This window comes from Delphinus delphis, chromosome 11 (genome assembly GCF_949987515.2).
Source record: "Delphinus delphis chromosome 11, mDelDel1.2, whole genome shotgun sequence".
Taxonomy (NCBI): Eukaryota; Metazoa; Chordata; class Mammalia; order Artiodactyla; family Delphinidae; genus Delphinus; species Delphinus delphis.
This window is the reverse complement of record NC_082693.1, coordinates 90,909,967-90,918,324: the sequence shown is the minus strand read 5'-3', so window position 1 is coordinate 90,918,324 and position 8,358 is coordinate 90,909,967. Positions and strand designations below refer to the sequence as shown.

The 8,358-nt window shown below is 51.2% G+C and overlaps 1 pseudogene; it reads left to right on the top strand.

Annotated features, from left to right (window-relative positions):
* Positions 1–6,553: 6,553 nt before the first annotated feature.
* On the top strand, positions 6,554–6,803 carry LOC132433317 (serine palmitoyltransferase small subunit A pseudogene; annotated as a pseudogene).
* Positions 6,804–8,358: the final 1,555 nt, after the last annotated feature.

The following is an 8,358-nucleotide window of genomic DNA, read 5'->3' as shown; positions in this document are numbered from 1 at the left end:
AACGCCAGCACCTCACAATGGGAGGGGCCGGTCGCGGTGCCAGGCTGTGGGTCTTGTATTTATTTGGCTCTGTGTCCTGGCTCTGACCCCCACCTCCACCCCCTCCTGCTCTAGAGCTCGGCTCAGTGGTGCCTGTGGCTCCGGCAGCCTGGGGAGCTAGGTGGTGACCTCACCCTTGGAGAATGCCCACTGGAATTCACCCTGAGTCTGGTCCCCTGTTCTCCATGCCTCCCGGCCACGTCTGACTGGCCTCTCGCTCAGCCTCTGAGCCAGCTGTCCCCACACAGCCACGGATGGGAGCACCTTTTGTGAGCAAGGGTGCCACTGTTACACAGTTGCTGATTTCTGACTGAGCTGGTTCCCCACCTTTAGCCGGCATCCTGGCTGCCCACAGGCAAGTAGCTGTCCGTCTGTGGTCCGCTGCGTGTCTCAGCATCCGGCAAGCAGGCAATCCGGCATCGGTTCCTTTGTGTCCCACCCTGCCAGGTGTGCCACCCACATCTAAGCCCCCAGCGCCCACCTGAGGTAGCAACTCTTGTTACCATTTCACATATGAGGAAACTGAGGCCCAGAGAGGTGGTGTGATGTGCCCAGGACACACCCTGGGAAAGGAGGGTGCGGTGGCCCGACCCAACCCCTCTACCTCTCCCTTTGCCACTGTGCTACCCCCAGGGGGGGTCATAGGACCCCTGTTCTCATGCCAAGAGTGGGGACTTTGGGCGTCTCTTTCATCTACCTCCCCCACCCAGTCCCCGGGCAGGAGGCGGAAGATTGCTTTGCTTAGGATCTACTGCTAAGGCTGGAATATTCTCTCCAGTCCCAGCATGGCAGCTCCACGCCCTAACCTCAGCCAGCCAGTGTGTGTGGATGCCTCTCTGGGCTGCCTGGTGCTAGGAGTTAGAAGTCAAAGCAGAGGAGGACACAGCCCCCGCCCTCAAGAAGCTTACAGCAAGCACATGGATACAGTGTAGCCCCCGCCCTCAAGAAGCTTACAGCAAGCACAGGGATACAATGTAGCCAACCCCCCCCAAGAAGCTTACAGCAAGCACATGGATACAATGTAGCCCCCGCCCTCAAGAAGCTTACAGCAAGCACATGGATACAATGTAAAGTATAAACGCCACAGTAGAAACAAGTAACATATACCGTCTCCAAGATAAAGCACAGAATGATCGGAAGCCCTGAAAAGGAGCAAATCTGCAGGGCTGTCAGGTAAAGCATTGAGAGGAAGTGAGGTTCAAGAAAGGTTTTGTTGGGACTTCCCTGGTGGTCCAGTGGGTCAGACTCTGTGTTTCCAATGCAGCGGGCCTGGGTTCGATCCCTGGTCAGGGAACTAGAGCCCGCATGCATGCCACAACTAAGATTCCACATGCAACAACTAAGAGTCTGCATGCCACAACTAAAGGTCCCACATGCCACAACTACAGATCCCGCATGCTGCAATGAAGATCCCACATGCGGCAACTAAGACCTGGAGCAGCCTAAGTAAATGAATAAATAAATAAATGGTTTTGTTTAGGAGAATTGAATAGGAGTTAGCCCGAGAGGCAAGCAGTAGGAAGAGCATTCCAGGCAGAGGGAACAGCATGTGCAAAGGCACAGAGGTGGGAAAGTACATGATCTATCTGTCCAAGGAGGAAAGCTGGGGATGGAAGGGGCTGAGTGGGGCCCCACCAAGGGGGATGGAGCCAGGCTTTGAATGGGGTCTTGGAGTCACATAGACCTGGTTCCAATCCTAGCCCTCCCCCTCACTAGCCAAGCCTCAGTTTTCTTCATCTCTGAAATGGGAGGATAGTACATAACCTCCTCATGGTTGAGAGACTGACATGCGATAATAAATGTAATGTTAGAACATAGAGCTGTTACGTGGTAAGTATCATGTTAAAATTTTCTAGGCATGTGCATTAGCGTGCTGGGGCTGCGTAACAAAGTACCGCAGACTGGGTAGATTAAACAACATAAACTTATTTCTCACAGTTCTGGAGGTGAGAAGTCCAAGATCAAGGTGCCAGCAGGGGTGTTTCCTGGGGCCTCTCTCCTTGGCTTGCAGACGGCTGCCTTCTCACTGTGTCCTCACAAGGTCTTTCTTCTGTGTGTGCATCCCTCATGTCTGTTTGTGTATCCCAATTTTCTTTTCTTATAAGGCTACCAGTCATATTGGATCAGATCATTTTAACGTAATTACCTCTATAAAGGCTGCATCTCCAACTACAGTCACATTCTTTTTTTTTTTTCCTGTGCTAGAGAAAGTCACATCCTAAGGTCCTGGGAGTTAGGGCCTCAACAGATGAATTTGGGGAGACACAACTCAGCCCATAACAGCCTGTTTTAGATAGTTTAACAGTAGTGACTAACACCGAGGGGTTCTAGACACTGTTGCAAACACTCTGTGTATTAACTCCTTCAGTGCTCGCATAATCCCAGGAGGTAGGTCCTATTATGAGCTCCAGTTTATGGACGAGGAAACTGAAGCACAGAGGGCTTCAGTTACAGCCTCAGGTCACACAGCTGGGAAGGGGCAGAACCAGGAGATAAACCAGACAATCTGACTCCCGTGTCCCTTGCTCTCCTCCTGTACAGCCTTCCCACCACCCCACAGCTGCGGCTCTCTGCATTCCCATGACCATCCTTTAGTGTATCCCCAGCCAGGGGACGTCACTCAGCGAGGGTCACACCCTTAACCTTTCCCCCATGGTCCAATATTTAGGGAGTTTTCAGTTAATTTTTTTATCCATTATAAATAAGGCCAGAATGAACATGTGTGGACACAGAGCTTATTTCTTCCTTTAAATTTTATAGATGTGGGACTCCCAGGTCAAAGGGAGCATTTTATGGTGGCTGGGAGCTCGGAAGGAGTGTCCCAGGCCTGAAACCTGAGCTGGAGCCCTCCACCGGCACCTCCCACCTGCTGGTTTACTTTGGGGGAGGGGAGGCCGAGCAGCAAGAATGTCATCAGACCTGACCCACCTCCAGCCACCTTTTAGTCTCTGCCTCCTTTGCCTTAGAAAGTTCCAAGCCCTGGAACTTCCCTGGTGGCGCATTGGTTAGGAATCCGCCTGCCATTGTAGGGGACACGGGTTCAATCCCTGGTTTGGGAAGATGCCACAGGCCATGGAGCAACTAAGCCCATGCCCACAACCACTGAGCCTGCACTCTAGAGCCCGCGAGCCACAACTACTGAGCCTGCGAGCCACAACTACTGAAGCCCGTGCGCCTAGAGCCCGTGCTCCACAACAAGAGAAGCCACTGCAGTGAGAAGCCCTCGAACCACAACGGAGTAGCCCCTGCTCTCCGCAACTAGAGAAAGCCCGCGTGCAGCAACAAAGACCCAGCACAGCCAAAAATAATAAATGAATAAGTTTATTAAAAAGAAAAATTTCCATATCCCAAATTCTGACATTTCTGAGATGCCCCAAGTCCAAAGCAACCTTTTTCTTTTTTTGGTCAGGCTGTGCAGTGTGTGGGATCTTAGTTCCTTGGCCAGGGATCGAACCCGTGCCCCCTGCAATGGGAGTGTGGAGTCTTAACCATTGGACTGCCAGGGAAGTCCCCAAAGCAACCATTTTTATAAGGATCTGGTGATGGTCATGGGTCTGGGGTAGGACCTAGGAGTGTGCATTTTTAAAGCCCTAGTGATTTAGATGCAGAGGATTGTGGACTAGGCTTTGAGAAAACGCAGCTGCAAAGATCACAGCCCTAAGCCCCTCCTGGCTCAGCTCTTTGGGCTGCCTTCCCTGCCCACACCCTTCCCATGGGGCCAGGCACAGAAGAGGACTCTCCCAAGATGAATGAGTGAAGCAACGGATGAAGCGTGTCACCTACTAGGGAGCTGCTCCACGCCAGGCCCTGTGGCTGGTCTGGCCCTCATCCTCATCCCACCACCCAGACTCTATTACAAAGGACCCTCTCTCCTCACCTAGGAGGCCTGGCTGGGCTCCAGCACCTCTGCCACTTCCCATGTGACTTTGGGCACCTCTGTGTCCTTGGGCCACCGAGTACTCCCTCCCCATGAAACAGATGTATTTGTTCCTCTCATGTTATTTCCTGGATTAATCGTTCCCATCTCACAGGGACCCTGTGATGTTGAAATAAGGGAAGGAATCTACTGAGGCTGGACCAGGAGAGGGAGAGGGAGCCAGAGAGGATGGGGGCCTTGCCTGGGGTCAACCAGCAAGAGGAGAGAATCGAGAGCTGGCTCTGGGTTCCCACTGCCAGTTTTTTTTTTTTTAATTTATTTATTTATTTATTTTTGGCTGCGTTGGGTCTTCGTTGCGGTGCGCGGATTTCTCATTGCGGTGGCTTCTCTTGTTGGGAGCACGGGCTCTAGGCACACAGGCTTCAGTAGTTGTGGCACGTGGGCTCAGTAGTTGTGGCTTGCGGGCTCTAGAGCGTAGTCTCCGTAGTTGTGGCTCACGGGCTGAGTTGCTCCACAGCATGTGGGATCTTCCCGGACCAGGGCTCGAAGCCGTGTCCCCTGCATTGGCAGGCGGACCCTCAACCACTGCGCCACCAGGGAAGCCCCCCACTGCCAGTTCTGAGGTTGTTCTTGACTGAGGTTGGCAGGGAGGTTGATGGGGAGAGTATTTCTACAGGAAGGGAGCGGGAAAGAGTCCCCCTGGGGGTGCCTTCTCCCTGCCAAGTCCCCCCCAAAAGGCCTTGCCTTCCATGTCCGCATTTGCTGGCCCTGCTGAGTACCACGTGGCCCGGGAGGTAGGGGGGCTTCACGGTGGCTACAGGTGGGGGACCAGCTGCCCAGAGGGCCTGGTGTTCGCTCAGCCTTTGGCCCTGACCACCCAGCCATAGCCAGGCCAACGTCAGGGCTGCGCGTCTCAGGCCACAAGAGTGGGCGTCTCCTCCTCAGCAAGGGGAAGGAGGGCAGGCTGTGTTGGGCCAGCCCTGGCCCTCTGTGTCCCGGCGCTGGCCCCGGGGCCTCTGGGGAACCAGCAGAGAAGCAGCTGCCCTGGACAGTGGCCCAGGAGGATGAGGCCAGCGGGGCGGGAGCTGGGTCTGCTCGGGCTGGGGCAGCCTGGGAAGATGAGTCTCTTTGCACATGTGAGGCCCGGGCCGTGCCGCCACTTGCTCAAGAGGGCTTGACCTCTTCTGGCTCCTCTCTGGGGGCTGCATTTCCCAGCACTCTGCTGGCCCCAAGTCTAACCTCAGGGCGGGAAGGCCCTCAGAGACCAGCTCCCTTCCCCTGCTTAATAGAGGAAACCAGGCCCAGCGAGGGGAAGGGAGGAAGATGGCGTGGGAGCCAGAGGCCAGCTGGGGAGGGGCCAGGTCAGGAGGTTGCCCTTCAGAGACCCTTCTCCAGCTGGCCAGCCACCAGACTGATGCCACAGGTCCACACGTCCCTCTCCCCCGCCAGCCTGAGAGTCCTGAGGAACCTCCTTCTCCAGTCACAGGAGTGGCCATGAGGCTGTCAAAGTGAGCTGAACTCCTAGCCCCAAGTCTGCGCCCTTCTCTTCCCCCCCACCCCAGTTGTGCTGTGAGTTTGAATTTTGGAGAGAGTAAGAAAGAGTAAGAGGGAGACTGATTTTTTTAGCGGCCCAGGCCCTCTGGGCTGGAAGGCGTTGTCTCCTCTTCAGGAAACTCACTAAAAATCTTGGAGACAATGACACAGGCCCAGAGGAGGGCGGAGGTGGGGTTCCTCACAGACTAGGGTTTGGAACTTGATCTGGAATGACCAACCATCCTGGTTTGCCTGAGACTTAAGGGGGTCCCCGGGACACAGGACTTTGAGTGCTAAAAGGGGACGAGTCTTGACTCTGCCTCTCACTGTGTAATTTCACCTCCGCATGCCTCAGAGGTTCACCTGGACACAAGGGGATCAAGAGCCATCCTACATCCCTCCCGGGGTGCCCTGACGCTCCCTGGGGAGGCTGTGGAGGGAAAGTCAGAAGATGCTACATCCCAGCAGATGCGTGGTCTACTTTTTCAACGTGAGTGGTGGCCATTCCGGTGAGGGACCACCTCCACCCCTCCCCCCACCACCTGAAATTCACTCATTCACCCCCGAGAACAAAACATCGGCACCTGTGCCAGGCGCAGGATATGCACGGCGGAGAGAGAAGAGCCCAGCTCTCATGGAACTCGGAGCACGAGCGTGGGTGAACATAGTCAGATGAATTTGTTCAACACACTGTCTTGAGCGTGGTACGGACATTAACTCATTGGACCCTCACAATAACATAGTGAGGTGAGCATTAATTTTTTAATTAATTAATTAATCCTCATTTTGCAGATGAAGAAGTTGAAGCTCAGAAAGATTAAGTAATCAGTAGAGAAGTTGGGGGAGGACATTAAGAGGTACCTTTTTGAAGGATAAGCATATGTCTGAGTGTGTGCAAAGGAAGGGTTTTCTTGGAGGGAAGCACGGAACAGCAATGATGCCTCCAGGGAAATGCATTGACATAAGACAGATTAACAGGAGAAAAACGAACAAAAGCTTAGTAACATGTATACCTTCTGTATACATGGGAGATTCCCAGGAAACTGAGTAACTCTTCTGGCCGGACAGACTGACGACTGGCTGCAACACGGGAGGTGCGTGGCAGGGATGGCGCTGGTGCGGGCCTGGAAGCAGATGTCCTGGTTCTACTACCAGTAGCTGCCGGTCATGGCACTGTACATGCTGGAGCCCTGGGAGCGGACTGTGTTCAATTCCATGCTGGATTCCATGTGGGGATGGCACTATACATGGGATATGTCTTCACGCCTCAGCACATCATGGCGATACTGCACTGCTTTGAAATTGTACAGTGACCAAGATGTGACCGAAACCAAGAGGTTCCTTAGAGAAGAGCCGCCATCTGAAATTGGAATGAGACTGTCAGATGTCATAAGAAACTCTACTAGATGTCAACATAACCAACCCTATGAATATAAAGACTCAGATTCTTTTTTTTTTTTTTTTTTGCGGTACGCGGCCCTCTCACTGTTGTGGCCTCTCCCGTTGCGGAGCACAGGCTCCGGACGCACAGGCTCAGTGGCCACGGCTCACGGGCCCAGCCGCTCCGCGGCATGTGGGATCCTCCCAGGCCGGGACACGAACCCGCGTCCCCTGCATCGGCAGGCGGACTCTCAACTACTGCGCCACCAGGGAGGCCCAAGACTCAGATTCTTGAGTAGAACAGGAAAAGAGTCCTTACTCGTGTGTGTGTTATGTTCTTTATTTTTCATTTTAAAAGAGCCTCTGGTATAGTAGTTTTTGTCTATTTTAACACTGTAATCATTTGCACTTTGATATCAGTATTTTCATAACCTTTGTGACTGTTTCAATATTACCCAGTGAAAGCTTTTCTTAATGTAACTTTGAGTACATTTTAATTGCTTTCTATTTCTAAAACTCAAACTCATTTGTTGGGCTTTACCATTCTTGTATGGCATATACATCTGCCTGGTTATATTTCTACTCTTGACCAAAGTTTTGTAAGAAAAGATTCAAGATTAGAGGCAAGGGGCTGGGGAGAGAGAATATTTTATTGAGAACTGTTTACAAAAGACGTATGTGTAAGTTTGAACTCAGGATTACAGTTTTAGCTATCTGGACTCTACTCTTAACAGCTTTTGCTTTAAAACTCTTCAAGTGTTTCTTAACAATGAAAAAGAAAGATCTTGCTAGAGTTAGAATAAGGAACATTTCACCTTTTAAATATTTAATTCTTTGTGGGCTCATTTCCAGAAAACTTTGGTGATGGTTCTTGCGAAAAATGGTGGTTAAGTAGCATTACCGTGTAATGCTTATACACTGTAGAGTTTTTAATAGAAGGTAACTCAGTTTCCTCTGAGGGCCATTAGTAACAATGTACTTCCTTAAATTTAGTTTCATGATTGTAATGGGTGCTGCAAATGCATTTGCACACTGCAATATGACGAGATGAATTGTTAAAAACCATAGCAAAAAGAAACGTAAACTTGGTTAAAATCCCCTTACTCTCTGTATTGGTTTTTTTTTTTTAATTTTTATTCCTTAAATGTAAAATGACCACCTAATTTTTTGATGTAAACTCATTAAATTAAAAAAGAAATGTTGGGGCTGAGAGTCACTTATGGGAGGTGACCATGAAAAGCACAGTAAAGGCGGGTAAGGTTGTTATGCAGATTTAAGTCCTTACCTTCTCCTTGGATAAGAGTTTCTAGAGATTAAGAGCCATCCTACTCTCCCTGGTACAGAGAGGGAGACACCCTTACAAATAGAGATTTCTCTTATAAATGTAAATTTTTCTTCCAAAAAGGTAACTTACGCTCAGTTTTCAGAGCTTCTCTCATGTTTCATATACCGTATTTTGGGGTGGTATATTTTGCTCCCCTTTCAACACAGCCTGTGGGTGCCTGGGCGTCTGTGAAGGGCTGTAAAGA